Source organism: Lactuca sativa, chromosome 8 (assembly GCF_002870075.4).
Source record: "Lactuca sativa cultivar Salinas chromosome 8, Lsat_Salinas_v11, whole genome shotgun sequence".
Taxonomy (NCBI): domain Eukaryota; kingdom Viridiplantae; phylum Streptophyta; class Magnoliopsida; order Asterales; family Asteraceae; genus Lactuca; species Lactuca sativa.
This window is the reverse complement of record NC_056630.2, coordinates 190,345,417-190,364,408: the sequence shown is the minus strand read 5'-3', so window position 1 is coordinate 190,364,408 and position 18,992 is coordinate 190,345,417. Positions and strand designations below refer to the sequence as shown.

At 37.7% G+C, this 18,992-nt stretch overlaps 1 pseudogene; it reads right to left on the bottom strand.

Moving 5' to 3' along the window:
- Positions 1–2,881: 2,881 nt before the first annotated feature.
- On the bottom strand, positions 2,882–18,818 carry LOC111919879 (cucumisin-like; annotated as a pseudogene).
- Between the last annotated feature and the right edge of the window lie 174 nt (positions 18,819–18,992).

Here is an 18,992-nt window from a genome sequence, read left to right as displayed (position 1 = left end):
TCGGAGGGTGATTGGGATAGGCCGTAGACTTGGGGAGCTTTATGTCTTGGAGCAGCTACATGTTGCTGATGTTGCTGCATCTAGTGTCGATTTGTCGTCTTTTCGTTTAAACCCTTCATCGTCTCCTTTTTATCTTTGGCATTCTTGTTTGGGACATGTTTCAGCGTCTCGTTTATAGTTTTTGGTTTCCACTGGTGTGTTAGGCTCTTTGAAATTTGATGATATTTCTGATTGTTGTGGTTGTAAACTGGGAAAATTTTCTGCTTTACCGTTTAATAAAAGTGTCACTCGTTTTGTTCCTCCCTTTGATATCGTGCATTCTGATGTGTGGGGTCCCTCTCCGATAACCTCCAAGTCAGGAGCTAACTATTATGTTTCATTCATTGATGATTACACTCGTTATACGTGGGTTTATTTTATGAAACGCAGGTCTGACTTTTTCACCATATATAGTGAATTCAGAGCTATTGTCAAGACTCAACACTCTGCTGTCATAAAATGTTTTCGGTGTGATCTGGGAGGAGAATTTACCTCCAATGATTTTAAACAATTATTGGCAGCTGATGGCACTATACACCAATCATCTTGTACAGACACTCCTCAGCAGAATGGTGTTGCAGAAAGAAAACATCGACATCTTCTAGAAACTGCTAGATCCTTACTACTCTCTGCTCAAGTTCCCAATATGTTTTGGGGAGAAGCTGTTCATACCGCTACTTATGTTATTAATCGCATTCCTACTGCGTACACTTTGGGGAAGTCTCCTTATGAAATGTTGTTTGGACAACTCCCAGATTATTCTTCATTACGAGTGTTTGGGTGTACATGTTTTGTCTTGAAGCCTCATGTAGAGAGAGATAAGTTGTCTTCAAAATCAGCTCTTTGTGTTTTTCTGGGATATGGTATTGGTCAGAAAGGTTATCGGTGCTATGATCCTTCAAATCAGAAACTATATGTATCTCGCAATGTCACCTTTTTGGAGCATATTCCATTCTATAGCATTCCTGTTCAGTCACATGATGCAACCCGAGAGGAGCTTGGTACTATTGATCCGTTTAGCATTGAGATTGATGATCCACCACAGGTCACTGATCCACCACTTGCTGCTGATCCACCACATGTGGCTGATCCAACACCTATCGTTGATCCTCTGCCTACAAATCATCAAGACCCCCCCTCCATCGAGACCTTATCATAATAAGAAGTCCACAAAGCTTCCTGACTTTGTCTATTCCTCTTACTCACCGGCTTTTGCCTCTTTTATTGCTAATGTACATCGTCTCTCTGAGCCAACATCCTATAAAGAGGCCATTTCTAATCCCCTTTGGCAAACCGCTATGGCTGAGGAACTTGCAGCTCTTTATCAGACTCATACATGGGATCTGGTTCCGCTTCCACCTGGAAAACACACGATTGGTTCTCATTGGGTTTATAAAATCAAAACAAAGTCTGATGGATCCATTGAGCGCTATAAAGCTAGACTTGTTGCGAAAGGGTACACGCAAAAGTATGGTATGGATTATGAGGAGACGTTTGCTCCTGTTGCAAAAATGACGACTGTTCGCACCTTGATTGAAGTTTCTTCCATTCGTCAATGGAAGATTTATCAAATGGATGTGAAGAATGCTTTCTTGAATGGCGATCTTCATGAAGAAGTATACATGTCTCCTCCCCCTGGTATTGCTCACCGACCAGGTGAAGTTTGTCAACTTCGGAAGGCTCTATATGGCCTCAAACAAGCCCCTCGTGTTTGGTTTGAGAAATTTTCTACGGTGATTACTTCTCTTGGTTTTCAACCAAGTAACCATGATTCGGCTCTATTTATTCGATGTACGAATGCAGGGCGGATTATTCTTTCCTTGTATGTCGATGACATGATTATTACTGGTGATGATTATGATGGTATAGAGTCTTTAAAGCATGATTTGGCTCACCGTTTTGCTATGAAAGACTTGGGATTACTTTGTTATTTCTTAGGGATTGAAGTTGCTCAATCTCCAAAGGGTTATCTTTTATCTCAAACGAAGTATATTACATATTTGTTTGAATGTGCATGACTCACGGATAATCGAACAGTTGATACGCCAATAGAGAGTAATGCAAAGTACTCTCCAGCTGATGGTGTCCCATTATCAGATCCAAGTCTTTATCGTACCATTGTTGGGAGTTTGGTTTACCTGACTGTCACTAGACCGGATATTGCTCATGCAGTTCATGTGGTTAGCCAGTTTGTCACTGCTCCTACTACTGTTCATTGGGGATCTGTTCTTCATATTTTGAGATATTTACGTGGTACTCAGTTCCACACTCTTATGTTTCCTTCTTCATCCTCTCTTGAGTTGCGTGCCTATAGTGATGCAAATTGGGATAGTGATATTTATGATCGTAAGTCCACTACTGGGTATTGTGTTTTTCTTGGAGATTCATTGATATCATGGAAAAGCAAGAAACAAGATGTTGTTTCTCGATCTTCTACAGAATCTGAGTATCGAGCCATGGCTATCGCCACTTGTGAGATTGTTTGGTTGAGATGGCTTCTTGCAGATATGGGCGTTCACATCTCTCAGGCTACCCCTTTGTATTGTGATAACGAGAGTGCAATAATGATTGCCAAGAATTCAGTGTTTCATGAGCGCACAAAGCACATTGAGATTGACTGTCATTTCACACATCATCATCTCCAGAAGGGCACTATCTCCCTTCCTTATGTTCCTTCCTCTTTGCAGATTGCTGATATTCTTATGAAGCCGTTGACTGCTTCTCGATTCCATTTTCTGTCTGACAAACTCTCAATGCTTATTGCTGTTGCATTGTGAGTTTGAAGGGGGATGTTAACCTAATATTTTGGGCTTTATTTTGTATTGGGTTTTATGATTGGGCCTTTTCGCTAGGAAACCCTAATTAGCTTGTCTATATATTATGTCTTTCCTTTTCATTGTATTTGTAGTTCTCTTTGATAATAATATGAAACCCTAGCCGTTATATGTATTTCATTTGTTAGTTTACAACGACAAGTCTAATACAATAACATTTGCACTATTTCAAGACTATCATGGAACATGCACAACGATGGGGCTCCTCACTTGATGCACTCCATCATCCCATATCAAAGCGCTAGAAACAATTGGGTTGTCTAAATTCTGTATGGTTGCCTGCACAAACACAGTAAAGGAGACCTTTTGCCCTATGTGATTTAAGTGTAGGACATCTGGTTCAACCTGTATGATCAAACCACTAACAAGCGGTTGAGTTATGGAAGCTCTATATGTCGATGTTGCAGAGCCGACATTGGTGACAGTTCTATTGAAACTTAAATCAACGACTTTGTTGCGCAGTGTCAAAATGACAAAGGTAGGGTAGTTTAGATCCTTTGCTTGTTCCATGAGTTGAGAGCAATTACTAGTTTTAACCCCAGTCATGATTCTTATATCTTTGCTGCTGTAGCCTTCTTGGCACAAAACACTAACGTAATCTACTTCAACTGCATCGTATATCAGCCCGGGTTTTAAAGCTTTCGTTGGATTAAGGTTGCCCGCTCCATATGCAAATTCAGCATCTGTGTTGATCAGGGAACTCATAGCAGAAGCTGCAATTGATTTTAATGTAAGATACGTCAACTGGGCATAAAAATGTTTTGCAGAAGCGTAGGTAGAGTGTGATATATCTAATGCTAGATATATATGTTACCTGTTGTCATGAGAGCCGACTTAATGGCTGCAGGAGACCATGTCGGATTATATGATTTGACATATGCAGCTATTCCACTGACATGCGGACATGCCATTGATGTTCCTGATATCATATTGAAGTTTACTGCTCTGTGGTCTCCTTCTACATGTGTAATTGGAGCCGCAGGCGACCATGCTGCTAGAATTCTTACGCCTGGAGCTGCTAGGTCTGGCTGAACCAATCAAAAATTTCAATTATTATGAGTGTTATCTGGTTAAATTCATTATCTGTAGGACTACAGCACATGATTCCAAATCGTGTATGTTTTCACACTGTAACATGAATTATTGAGAAATGTTCAATAGAAACCCAGTCAACTTGGGTATCAGGAAATTCCAAAGTTTGTCTTGGTGGATCATGATACAGAGTACAGACATGATCATAATCATATGAGACTATGAGAGATATTGTATTTTTTGTGAAAGAGGATTGTGACTATTCAAAGGCTCGAAGGATTCTTTGGTAATTATTCCAAATGTCAATATAACTTTTTTAGAGCATTTAGGATAGATGTCATAAATCCTTCGGCGACTGTTCAAATGGTCCCAACACTCATGGTCTCATGTGACTGTTGCTTCCACACGTTGCTGTCAGCTCAGCTGTCTTAGGTAACTTTTCAAATGGTCACCTTTGACTTTAGCTCTTTGAGGTTCGCACAAACAACTTTTGGTGACTATTTGAGTTGTCAAATCATTTACAAAAACCGTTATAGATTTCTTTTTTTAGTTGGATTCTTAGTGATTTTTTCCATACTAAAATGAACACATTTCTTTTTATCAGATAAGGAAAACATGGTATTGTTTTTGAAAAACAATAGCATGTTTACCTGGATTAAGAGTGCTGTACTAGATAGGTTGTTTCATTTTCTCTTGGGACATAATTTTCCCTATATCCGTCAGGTTGGGGCGAAGGCGTGTTGATAGGTGGGGGCGGTTGAGGATTGGAGCGAGGTGTGTGGGCTAGAGGCACACACAAGGTGCATGGCACAGTAGGTGGGGGCTGAGATGGTGACACCACAGGTGGTGGGGTGATAGGGTGTGGGGTTTTGATAGGATAGTCATCAAAGAACGAGTGTATGGATAATTGAGTGAGAGGTGTGGGAGCATTGTGGGTGCCAAAAGGGAAGGTATCCTCATCGAAACGTGCATGTCGTGTTATGAATATCCGAGAAGTGACCGGATGAAGACATTTATATCCTTTGTATTGAGCATGATAACCCAAAAAATGCACGGGATGCTGCGTGGTGAAAGCTTGTGATCAGAATAATCTCGTAAGTAGGGATAAACACGACAACCAAGTGGCCGGAAATTCATGTAGGACGGAGTCCGTTTGAATAAAAGCTCAAAGGGGGAGCGGTGAGCCAATACTCACGTAGGCAGACGATTGATAATATAAACCACGGTGCTAAATATATGCACCCAATAAGATGGTGGAATATGAACATTGAACATCATTGCAAGCCCCATTTCCACAATATGACGGTGCTTGCGCTCCACACGACCGTTTTGTTGCGGAGTATAGGGACATGATATTTGATGAAATGTGCCGTTTTTAGTAAGACATTTTTTTAACTTTGTGGTTTAAAAATTCGGTCCCACCATCGCTTTGAAAAATCTTGATTTTGGTATCAAATTGTGTCTGAACGAATTTAATAAACATATCAAAAACCGTGGAGAAATCAGATTTGACTTTGAGTGGGTAAAACCACGTAAACCGAGAAAAATCATCCATAAACATGACATAATAACGATATCCATCATCGGAAGAAACCAGTGACGGATCCCAAAGGTCACAATGAATCAAGTCTAAAATATGTGACGTCCGTTTGGGATTTTCCACAAACGGAAGTCGATGAAACTTAGCAAGTTGGCACGGAGAACATGAAACTGGTTTTGGCAAAATGGATGAAACTGATAAATGTCCCAATTTATTTAACATTGTAATTATATCAAAAGAAATATGTCCCAATCGCAAGTGCCAACGTTCATACGAGTCTCGTGGCCTAGACTACACAAAAAATGCAGACGATGGTGGAGAGGACATGAGAATATAGAGACTATCTTCACATCGCCCTTGAGCTAGCACATATTTCTTCATGCAGTTCTGAATAAAAAATGAAGATTTCGAAAATACCACATCCACATCATTATCATGAGTTAGCTTACTAATAGATAATAAATTTTTCGTAAGATGGGGAACCACCAACACATCGCGTAAGTGAAGCCCATTAGCGATCGAAGATGTCCCAATAGAAGAAACAGGTAAGTAATTACCATTACCAAACATAACAGATGCTTCTCTACTAATGGGCTCGGTTTTGTGCACAGATCCGGGAGATGAAACCATGTGATCGGTAGCACCCGAATCAACATACCAATCGGGATGTGAAGGATGAATAGAGTACTGAGTATTGAAAGCCCTGGCAAGATCCGTGTCAATGGGTGGTGGAGAGACAACAAAAGAAGCAAGACGAGGGCATGACGATGCAAAATGACCGTTAGTGCGACATAGCTGACAATGTGGGGGTCGATGACCACGTCCACGCCCCCCACGAGAGCCACGATAACTACGACCACGATATCCAGAAGGAGCCGAATATGTTGGAGGTGCAGAAGGGAAAGTAGCAGACTGATGTTGCTGAGCGGAGTAAGCAACCGGAGGCTGAGTATCATTGTTGTGTATAGTCTGCAAAAACAGTTCATGTCCCTCGGCCTGTGCTAAAAGATCACGAAAAACAGAAGGCATCCGGGAGGCACGAATAGCTGTGGAGAAGGTCTCAAATGAAGCACCGAGACCACATAAAAACCAATGAGTTTTATCAGTTTCATCAACCGGGTGACCGATGGCAGCGAGTTGATCGCAGATTGCTTTAAATTTTCTTCCAAAATTTGTTACCGTGGATGTACCTTTAGTTAAATGGCGTAACTGATCACGTAGAGTTTGCACCCGTTCCATGGATGAGTTACCGTATGCTCGTTCGAGTGCAAGCCAAATCTCTCTTGCGGTGAAAAGACCCACAATCTCCAAGAAAGCCTCCTCGGTTAGCGAGGCCTGAATGATGATTATGACACGTTGATCTGCCGACATCCAAGTGGAATAATCTGGATTTGGAGCCATCTTTTCTGCAACCATAAGCATAGGGGTAGGAGGGGTAGATGACCCATCAACACGATCAAACAGGTTCTGATAGGAGAGAAGATGTGAGACTTGATATTTCCATAATAGGTAATTAGAGGATGATAGTTTAATTGTGAGAAGATGAAGGATGGAATTCATGGTGATGGTGGGATCGGAAGAAGATGAGGAAGACATGGGGAGAAGAAAGGATTAAACTGAAAAGGAGAGGAAGAGATTAGCAGCGGCAGAAGAGGAATGTGAAAAGAGAGGGAATTATGTTTCGCTCTGATACCATGTAGTAAAATGACTCACTGCCCAAAACGGGAGGAGACAATTGATTATATAGAAAACAAATTTACATAAGAGACCCTATAAAAGAGTTACATGAACACAAACATACAAAATTACATTTGACTGATAATAGGAATGACAGGGTGAAATTCTTTTAAGGATAATCATTACTCTGAGAAACAAGTATTAACTTCTTTCAGTCACTACTGATCACTAGTTTATAATCCCCAAAACAACATGAATTACCTTTAAAATGCTTTTAGTTATTGGATTTGGACCTCTTGATGTGAAAGATGCAACAAATGGGGCAGAAGCATTCTTGACGTCTTTGCTCTTCATTATTACTGCTGTTGCATTTCTGTAATGAATTATGAAATTCGCTGGTTATATGCAAATAATCTCTGGTGATTGGAATAGATACATGTCAGTAAGTGGTTTTTATATATTAATTAACCTTGTTGATTTTATGTAGCGGGCAATTCTTATTGCTTGATCAGAGTTGACAACACTAACAGGCAAAGTATAAGAAGCCACAGCGTCAAAATACGGTCCAGGATATTTCATAATAGACCCAACAGCACCAGCCATCATTTCAGTTTCTCCGCTTGATACAGCATCACACAATATTATTTTTCCCTTCACTAAATTCTTGTCTAACGAGTTTGGGGAGCAAAACCTGTTAATCATCAAGGAAACATGATTAAGGTACAAAAGCAAATGTAAATTTATTCAAGGAAATCGTATTTTACCTTGATACTGAGCCATTGAAACCAGCCATGACATTCGGAACATCTCCAGCATAGATCAAAGGATACATCCCATGAAGCGTAAATGGGTTTACTGAAACTCCCTGCGATAAGAATGAAGAAGTTAATTTTGATTTTAGTTTCCATCCTTCACGATGATCATGAAACATGCAAATAGGTTTTTTCTTAACAAATGCTAACTAGTTGTGTTAAAGATAGATATATAGTACTTACATTAACAACTATACCATTTCCTAGTTTTATCGAGGATATTAAATCCGGGTTTTTAGTGCTGGCAGCTACCGAAAGAATCCATGGAACAACACTGCTGATAGTTTGTGGCATTGGGCCTTGGTTTGCTGCGGATTGTACAGTCAATATTCCATTCTGCATGGCATGAAATGAACCAATAGAGAAAGGATTTTGGAAAAGATCTTCGGCAGCTGGTGAGCCAACAGAAACGCTGATTATGTCAACACCATCAGCAATGGCAGCTTCAAAAGCGGAAAGAACATCTTCAGTTGCGCACCTGTTTGTCCAACACTACAAGAAATATACTCTTTAGTGGCGACACTATTACTGGCGACAAGAGGCTTTACCGGCGACTTTAGATAAAGTCGCCGGTAATAGTGTTGCCGCTAAAGGGTTGCCACCCGAATCCGCACTTTCCCCCTCTGTTGCATCTCAACCGTTCGATGAGATATTCAATCCAACGGGTGGGGTGTCTTATCCTGTCTAACCTAATACCGGCGACACAGAAGTCGCCGCTAAAGGTTAAAAAAAGTCTCCGCTAATAGCTCACTAAAAATGACGCGGTACCCTTCCCTTCAGTTTGTCGCCGCTATTACTAATTGTCGCCGGTAAAGGGTCTGGTGTCGCCGCTAAAGGTGTCGCCGCTATTGCCTCTCGCAGATAAAAAAAAAAAAACGCACGCAGAAACCCTCCCTTCTTCATTTTCCTTTCTGTTTGCTTCCAATTTCCTTCACCATTTCGCCGATTTCCTCTTCAATTTGCTTCTTCCAAGCAAATTTCTCCCCACATTGTTCCAAGCAAGTATCTCTAGGTGTGGTTAAAGCCTTTGGGACCAATTTCTACCTCCATTTCTTGAAGAAAGGTAAGTTTATTTGGTGATTTCATTTTTATTTTGTATGTTAATTTCGATTTGTAGCTTTATCTAGTGATTGAATGATAATAGGTGGTGTTGTTTTGGATTAGAAGCAAGTTATTCAATTTTTTGTTTGTGGTTATTGAATTGCAATTAGTTGTATAGCTTACAGTTGTAGTTTAGCCTTTAGGGACATTTGATAATTATTAAAAGCTGATTTTGATGACTAAATTGCAATACATTGATCAATTCCAGTGATTTTGGTGGTGTTGTTCAGTTTTTTCAGTGAGGGTAATTTCGGGTGAAGACTAGTTTTTCCGGCTACATATCCGTTGATTTCCGCCACTACAGGTTCTATTATTTCATTTTGTTTTGTGAATTTTGTATTTATATGTGAAATTATGTGAAAATTATCATATGTGAAAATTAGATTGTATATTTCGTATTTGTTTGAATATATGTGAATTTGGTATATATATTCCAATGTATGTGTGTTTGATGTATATGTGGTATATTAGTATTTGGTAGAAATTGTATGTATTTGTTATAAGTAGAATGTTATTGTGTGTATGTGAATGTATGTATGTTTGTTGTAAATGTAATATATGATTGTGAAATTATGTGTATATGTGAAATTATGTGTATTTGGTTTAAGTAGGATGTTATTTTGTGTGTATGTGTATGTATTTGTATTTGGTGTATATGTGGTATATGTATGAAAAAGTATGTGAATTTCATCTTCTTATGTATTATGTAAAATTATGTGGTTTTCTTATAAGTAGGATGCTATAATTGAAAAGAAAATAAAAATTAATTAATGTTATAATTGGAGAAAACACACACACACACACACACACACACACATATATATATATATATATATATATATATATATATATATATATATATATATATATATATAATTGTTTAAAAACTTATATACAAAAACTAGAAAGTTTCTAGTTTTTAGCGAAGCTAACTCCAAATTAATTAACCAATAGGTTATATAGTTAACTTATAAATTATTGTTATAATTGGAAAAAAAAACACAAAAAAAATTATAAAATTGTTTAAAAACTTATATATATTTTAATCTTGACGGCAAAAAAGAACAACACAACAACATAATGTCTATTATAAAATTATTTAAAAACTTACAACTAATTTTAATTAAAATTAATTAAAAAAATGCATAAATAAAAATTTTAATTTATTATTTTTATTTTTTTTACTTAATTTTTGTATTATTTTAGATGTAAAAAAAATGTGGATTGGAAAAAAAACAATGCTAATTCTGTATACTAAACTCTAAACCCAAAATTATGTTTCAGCAATATCAGGTCTATTGATAAAAGCTAGACTACTAATCCATATCGAAACCATCCCGAGTTCCAAGCAGGACTCAAAGCTTTTATCGAGAAGTCCAAGTCGCACCTTGATAGTAATGGTAAAATCAGATGTGCGTGTGAAAAATGTGATAACCGTTACTTCAAGTACCCGACTGCAGTTGAACGCCATATATTTATAAATGGTTTCAGTAAGGCGTACAAAATTTGGATCTATCACGGTGAATCTTTTATTCCCCTAGTCGTCTTGCCAAGTAACGAAATGACTGATTTAATCGACGATGTGATGTGGGAGTCGAGAGAAAATGATACCAACCTCGATGAAGGAACCTCGAATACAAGGGGTAGCGGTGTGGATGATGATTTTGCACAATTGTTGGAAGAAATGGAAACTCAATTGTATATTGGTTGCATCTTTTCTTCCCTTGAGTTTCTAGCAAAGTTAATGCATATCAAGGTAATATAAATTAATAAAGGTAATATAAATTAATAAACAAATTTGTTTCATTGATCTAACGAATACATAATACATATTAATTTATAATTGTTAGGTTCATCAAATGAAAATAGAAAAATCTCCAGAATTCCACAAAGAGTTGTCGGTTCTTGCAATGGGCCCGCAAATGAATGCCTATTCTTACACCGCATGCATAGTCAATGGTGTTAGGTTTATGGTACTTAGTCGTGACACACAACGTACAACACAAAACTCTGGGGTTTTAGCGGTGGGTGAGAAAGGCGAGAAATATTATGGCCAGTTAGAAGAGATCATAGAGTTGAGGTATACACATGACTATTCAACTGTACTATTTCGTTGCAAATGGTTTGATACTCGAACAGGAGTTATTTCTAGTGATAGTTTCACCAGTATCGACACACGACGCGAAGCATACAAAGATGATCAACTCATATATGCGTCACAAGCCAAACAAGTGTTCTACATCAGAGAGCCAAACAATAACCATCAGTGTGTTGTCAAGCATGTTAATCATCAAAGTATTTGGGATCTACCATCGAACGATGACCTTGTTCAAAATGTTGACAATGTCTCACACGAAAATGTAGACGATATCGATGTACTTCAAAATATCTCTTCATCCGATGCTCCACTTTTTATCGATTTCAGCATGTACTTTCAAAATATTCCTAGAGTCATTGTTGATGTAGAAAGTGCATCTGAAGTTCCTCCACCAACTCGTAGAGTCAATGATGTTTCTGATTGCGAGACTGATTACGATGACACCGATTCTGACTATGATACCGAAGAAGACACTGAAGGATATGAGGAAGATTCTGATTAGAATAGTTCTTATGTAATGTGTATTTGTAATATGTGTTTGTAATATGAACTTTATTTGGATTTCTAGTTTAAATAGAAATGTTTATTCCTATCTAAATGTTTATTCCTATCTAAATGTTTATTTCTATGTAATGTGTATCTATAATAAAAATTGTATTTGTATATCTTATAATTTTTCAGGAAATGATGAGAGTGTGGCTTTTGTTTATGTTTACCATGGCTGCTGTCATGGGTCGTGGACATGGGGGAGACGGAGCTAAGGACCCACCTTTCCCAGGTGGTAGAGGTCCTGGCCAGCACGAGCAGGACGGTAAGTCTTATCATGAATTTTTATTTACTATTTTTGTTCAATTATCATAAATTAAATATCGTTTCTAATAATTTTTAATTACATTTGTAGTTGAGGGACGTGCCTGAAGGAAAGTTCGAGGAAAAGCAAAAAATATAAAGCTTGAAAAAGCAATCTTGCAGAACCAGGGGAAACCAATAGGCATGCAATATGATAGGGATATCACATTTAATCCCGTAGGAGAGGCGGGAGACATGTTTTCCCGAGAAGTTGGGAAAACAATGTGGCAGATGGTCCCTTTTGACAAATGGAGTTGGAAAAGAGTTTCCCCTGATATAAAGGACACTATATTACAACATTTAGCGGTAATTATTTATTTAAATATATTTTATAGGTTTAACTATAATTGTCTTTTACTTGGTTAACTTTTTTTTTTGTAGACAAAGTTTGATCTCAATCAAATGTACTAGGATGCACAAGCTACTCTATTGACAGAGAGTTTTCAAGCAGCCTTGTCAAAAGGTTATCGAGAGCGTAAAGCCGACGCAAAAGAATATTTCAAGATGGTCGGAGGGTATGAAGATATCCCGAGAGCATTGGCCAATCCTCCGGATGGTATGCTTGTTGATAACTGTGCGAAGATAGTTGAGTATTTTCAAACTCACGAACACATAATTGCTTCAGAAAGGAACAAAAAAATCCGTGAAAAGCAAACAAATGTGAATCGTGGGGATTTGAGCTCGTATAGCAGTACTTGCTATAAGAAGGTACCGTACGATACATGTAATTATTTATTTAAAATATAATCTAATTTTTAAACTAAACAGAACCTTAAGAGAGTGGAAACATTTCGCAAAGCTCATACCGATAAGAATGGTGTATTTGTTACTGCTGAATCGGAACAACAATATGTAAGTATTTAATTATAATTTTATCATATATTTAAATGTTTATTTATACTTAATTGTTACTCACTTTTGGGAGTTACAGAATCGGTTAGTTGAAGAGCTGTTAGAACAAACTCAACGTGAAAGTGAGTTAACACCCGCTCAAGAAAGAGCTACGTTCCAGAAAGTATTAGGAGAGCGACGTGGCCACATTAGGGGCATTGGCCGCAAACCTTCTGCTCACCCGACGATTCCACAGCCTTCGCAACCATCACAACCACCATCACAACCATCACAAATAAAATAGCAATCTACTTTAGCATCGTAAAATGCATGTAGATTTGGTAGTTTTGGTTTTGTGGTGGTTATTTGCTAAAAAGTTTGGTAATTTGGTTTTTGTCCCAAGTGCAAAATATAGCAATGTACTTTGATTTTCTATCTTTGTTTAGAAATAGCAATGTATTTTGATAGTTTTTGTTTATGTTTGACGATCTAACTTATAAGTTTATATATATTGTTATTAATTATGTAGTTGGAAAATCTTCGTGCAATGCTCGCCGACCCGACATGTAGGGATGAACTTTATTCGTTTTTTCAATCCCAAAATAATCAAGGAAACGATGGGAACGACGATGATGGCATGTAAGGATGGGTTTTATTTGCATATGTTGTCTCGTTTTGCTACTTGGTAGATTGTAAAAATTTGTTGTTTTGCTACTCGGATATTATGACTTTTGATATTTAATTATTTTTGGATGTTTGTTTGTAATTTGCATTGACACTATTATGTTTGATATTTAATAGGATGTTTGTTTTGTAATTAGCTTCGACACTATTGGTTTTGATATTTAATCGAATATTGATATTTAATTGTATTTGGATGTTTGTTTGCAACCAAAATCATTATTAAAAAAAAAATTTGAAAAAAAATTACCGGCGACACTTTTACCGGCGACAGAAGTTATTACCGGCGACACTTTTGCCGGCGACAGACGTCATTACCAGCGACTAGCTTATTAGCGGCGACAATACTCATTAGCGGCGTCATAATCAATAGCGGCGACTTTTTTCATTAGAGGCGACAAACTGATCAATAGCGACGAGGCAGTAGCGGCGACTTAGTACCGGCGACGCGTCGCCGTTATTAGTATTACCGGCGACTTTTGGCGCTGGTAATGACCTTTTTCCTTGTAGTGCAACAAATTTTATATACTACGATTATGGCCCTGGGCACACCCCCACGAGCTGTTCCTGAGTGGAGGCTAAGAAGATTCACATTCGATACTATGTTTCCTGCAGCGGTGGATGCGGTGTGGGATCCATGACCATCATCGTCGCGTGGTGATTTGAACTCTTTTGGGTCGTACATTCCGTCTGCCTTAAAATGTCGAGCTCCAATTATGTTGTTTACATTACCAAGAAAAAAAATCAGAAACTCGTAACATTGATAGCATCCACAATGGGAAGTTCAATGACAGAGTTGAATTTGGTGATAAGTGTATTTGCAATTTGGCATTCAATGGATTTGAAGTTTAATGAACACTTAGGTATTCAACAGAAAAAAAAAGTTTTCTATTTTTTAAGTAAATACTATAAATTAACATTTATAATGTTATATATATTGAACTTTTGAGGATTTAATGCATTGTAGGAAAACTTCGTGGATTTGTATGAAGAAAGATGATGTAGCAATCCATAAAACTTTATAGAATGCAATGCATTGTAAATGATCTGAAAAAAAATTGGTGCAGGATTTAAACAAATATACATATAAAGAAAATTAATTGTTACTTATTGCAAGTGAAATTGGCTTCGCAAATCCCCTTCCATTTAGCAGGTGGAGGACCATATCCTTTATCACTGAAAGTAGGTGATTCCTGCCAAATGCCCGAGTCAAAAACCCCTATAATGATATCACTTTCCTTTGTTGATCTTTTGGCTGTAATAGGAAAACCTAAGAAATCCCATGAACTTGTTGTTGCCATTTTGTTCATTCTGCTTGGGAACACAGAAACAATCCCCTCCATCCCTATATGTATATATGAAATTTCCAAGCTTAAAATGAATTCATATGATCTCCTGCATGTTTAATGACACATATATATGTGCACCTAAAAGTTTTGCAGCCTCCTCTTCAGTAAGTCTTGCTGCAAATCCATGGAAGCTTTTAGTGTATCTTTGAAGCATATTGTATCTTTGAAGCATATGGTTCGCTGAATCCCTGCATGCTTGTCAAATGTCAAAAATATCAAACCTTCCAAATTTAAAATTAACGAAATCACTTTAATTATGGTTTCCATTTAACCTCTTATATCAATGTCCATAGTTCTTGTGCTAGTGTCTGTTCAAATGTTGGGAACATTTGAAACTCTAACATAAGAAATATCATGTTGTACATTAAATATAGAGATTAAAATGAGGTAGTGACCTGCCAATAACTTGTTGTAGCATGCTCAAGTGAAGGGAGGAGGCAGATGCATCGTCTAGAGTATTGTGTCCCATATACACCACTTATACCTGCATGATACCAGTTACTTCGACGGGCCTATATACACCATGTATCCCTAGCTAGTTTCTCGCTAGCTTTTCTTTTAGTTATACAATTTCTTGACATTCAAAATAAATAACGATTGCTTATCAATTGAATCGGAAGCATTTTTATTTAGAGATTTTCTAATGTGTGCGTAAGGGATCATATTAATTATGAAAATATTACCATAATTTAATACAAAATACATTTATTATGGAGATTATTAATGTATTTCACATATAACTATATTAATAATCCTTACAATTAATGCATTTCATATTTAATTATCATACGATTTGTCATTAATTAATGTTTGTCATTTGTGCCCTTATGGCACATGTTAGAATTTCCCTTTTTATTTAAGATAAGGCACTTGAGGATCCGTGCAAGGTTCATTAAATCAAAAGTATTTGGTACTGGTGCTTCGGCGACTGAAACATCTCAATGGGCGAATATCTTGGGCTGTGAGGCGGGAACTATGCCGTTTAAATATCTTGGCGTCACTATTGGTGCAAATATGAACCAAGCAAAATATTGGACGCCTATAATAGAAAAATTCCAGTCTAAGCTCTCAGGGTGGAAATCCAGGACCCTGTCATTTGGAGGGCGCCTTACGCTTGTAAAAGCTGTTCTTGGGAATTTACCAACGTAATTTATGTCCCTATTTAGGGCACCTAAGAGAGTTGTGGAGTCCCTGGAAAAGATTCGGCGTAGATTCTTGTGGGGAGGATCGGAAGGAAACAGGAAAATTAATTGGGTGTCATGGGAGAAGGTCACTTCACCAAAGGAGCATGGGGGACTGGGGATTGGGTCCATCAGATCTCTAAATATCGCTTTGTTGATTAAGTGGTGGTGGCGTCTAAATAAAGAGCCGAAATGACTTTGGGCTAGGGTCATTAGTGGGATTCATAATCTCAGAAACAAACCAATGGCATATTTACATAAAAAGAAGATTGCTGGAGTATGGGGAAACATTGCAAACATTAAAAATGATATTGAAGAATTGGGGATCGGGTACAACAATATTTTAAAAAAATTTGTCAAGTCTGGGACGGAAACGCAATTTTGGAGAGATTATTGGGTGGGAAACACCACTCTCAAAGAAAAATACCCGGGTCTATACGAGCTGGAGAGGAAAAAATCGTGTTCGGTGGCTGAGCGCATTAGGGAAAACGGGTTTACAGGTAGGTGGTATGTATGCCCTAGTTCGGCTGGCTTGTTAGTACAATACAACCTTCTACTGAGGGATATCGCTAATACGACCCCTAGTAATGGAGAGGACCAGTTTCGGTGTACCCTTGCACCTGATGGGGACTACTGTGTTGGTTTAATGAGAAGCAGAATTGAAAACAAATCAATCACAAATGCAGGTGAACTGAGAATTAGTTGGGGGAAAACTGTTCCGATAAAGGTATCTGCTTTTGTTTGGAGAGCCAACATGGGGAGGATTCCTTCGGCCATAGAACTCAATCGTAGGGGCTTGAAGTTAGGCTCTACTTATTGTAGCTCGTGTATTAGCGGAGACGAGTGTTGTGACCACCTGCTAGTTAAGTGTCCTTACGCAACTATGGTGAGGAATATGATTTTTCAATGGTGCAACATCATCAGACCTCAGACAGGGCCGGTTCAGACGGTGGGCAACCCGGGCGACTGCCCAGGGCCCACGAATCCAAGGGGCCCAAATTTTCTGAGCTATGTAGTCTATATATATAAAAAAAATTATTACCAAAATGATTTTTAGGGCCTAAAGTTGGTTCAAACTCAAAATAACTCAAAAATAAACAATTTGGCTTATTTGTTATTGTTAATTGAACGCGTTTATAATGAAGAATAAATGATATTTTTTTTGAATCTTTATTATATTTGTCTGTAAGGGGCCCTTTTTTTTTCTTTTCGCCCCGGGCCCCATATACGTTTGGACCGGCCCTGACCTCAGATGGAAACAGTCGGAGACTTGATACAATTTGCAGCGAACTAGAGAGGTAATGGGAAGAGTAAGGTAAGGCTCACAGCAATATGCTATTGTCTCATATGGTGCCTATGGAGAGCCAGAAATGAACGAATTTTTAAAGGAATGTTTATTGCGCCTAATCGAGTAGTGGAGAACATTAAATCCCTTGTATTCCTATGGGTGAAATGTAGAGGGAGTGGCAACTGTGAGAGGTGGGAAGACTGGGATATTTCCCCATCTCTTTAATCTGTATTTTGTTTTTGTACTTTGTTATTGTACTGTTTCTTTTATCCTGCCCCCTTTTAGCTTCTCGTTATTTGGGGTGCTCTATAAAATTTCGGCTGTTTCAAAAAAAAATTAAGATAAGGCGGCCTCTATATATGCGGGGGATTCCTTTTTATTGTCATACAAATTGTATTGATTATTGTGGGTATGAATATGTCTTAAAATGTTGGAATAAAAACATGTACCTGTCGCTTGCCTTCAGATTCGGCTTGAATTGATAAAGGTAGAAGCAATAGTAGCAAGCATAGGTTTAAAAGCAGGAAGAGTTGGTTTGCCATTGAAGATATGTTTGGCTTGATAATTCAACATTCATATGTGTGTATTTATAAACAAATTTGTCTAGCTGTGTTTGATAAATATCAAGGAAAATGTCCATGCCTTTGAATAACCACCATGGATATATGGTCCTGTAAATCCACCAACGTCTGTCTGCAACACCATAATGAGGTATCTTTAGCTTTAAAATACCACCACAAGTCCACAATTTCATGAGGAAACTCATATTTGCTACTTTTATGATATATATTCTTCATGAAAACGATCACAGACATATTTGAGTCTCAACAATCGACCCTCCAAAGAAAATAATGTCGTCAACATTAAATATTCACTTCTTTGAATAAAACGTTGTAAATATGAGTTTTCTTGGTATTCCAAATTGTCAAATCTGGAATGAAATAATTTCTTGCCTTATCTGTGTAGTTTAATTCTGGAATGATATTTTTTTAATAGCTAATAGTATTAAATACAACCCTCTAGCAAGGTACACCATTTATAAACAAGATACCAAACGGAGAGAAAAGCCACCGCAGAACCAAAATCCAAAAAAAGAAGCTGCCTTGAGACAGGAATATAAGATCGGACTTCATGAATAGCTACTGCTTAAAACTCAACAGCACTAAAACCCAGATGCTCAATGAAAAAAGAATGCATGCATTGAAGAGAGAACATTGAAACGCACCAGCACTTGATCCAAACAAATGAAGTAGAGCAGCAAAATATGACAGCATGATGAACCATTCAACATTCAGAAGTTTCTCTTGACAGAACAGAGTGGAATGCTTTGTGACCCTTGGGGAAAGCAGAACAACACCGCAACCAACAGAAAAGTGAGCTTTGAAGTGACTGTTGGGAACTTTGATCTAAAGAACTCAAATATGAGAACACAACAATCTTTAATGATTACTTAGCTCACTGTGTCAATAGGCTCAAGCAGTAATTCAATACTAACTAGCGGTTGAAGTGCCGAATTCCGTAAAAAATATTCTAGGTTTAAACTTTGTAACCCAAAATATTATTAGTGTTCCACTGTTTGCCATTACACAATGGGCCCTGTGGTGTGGTGTAAGTTGGTGTTGGGCGTGGGCGTAGGCTGTCAAGAGGATGCTTTTTTATTTATTTATTTATTTATTTATT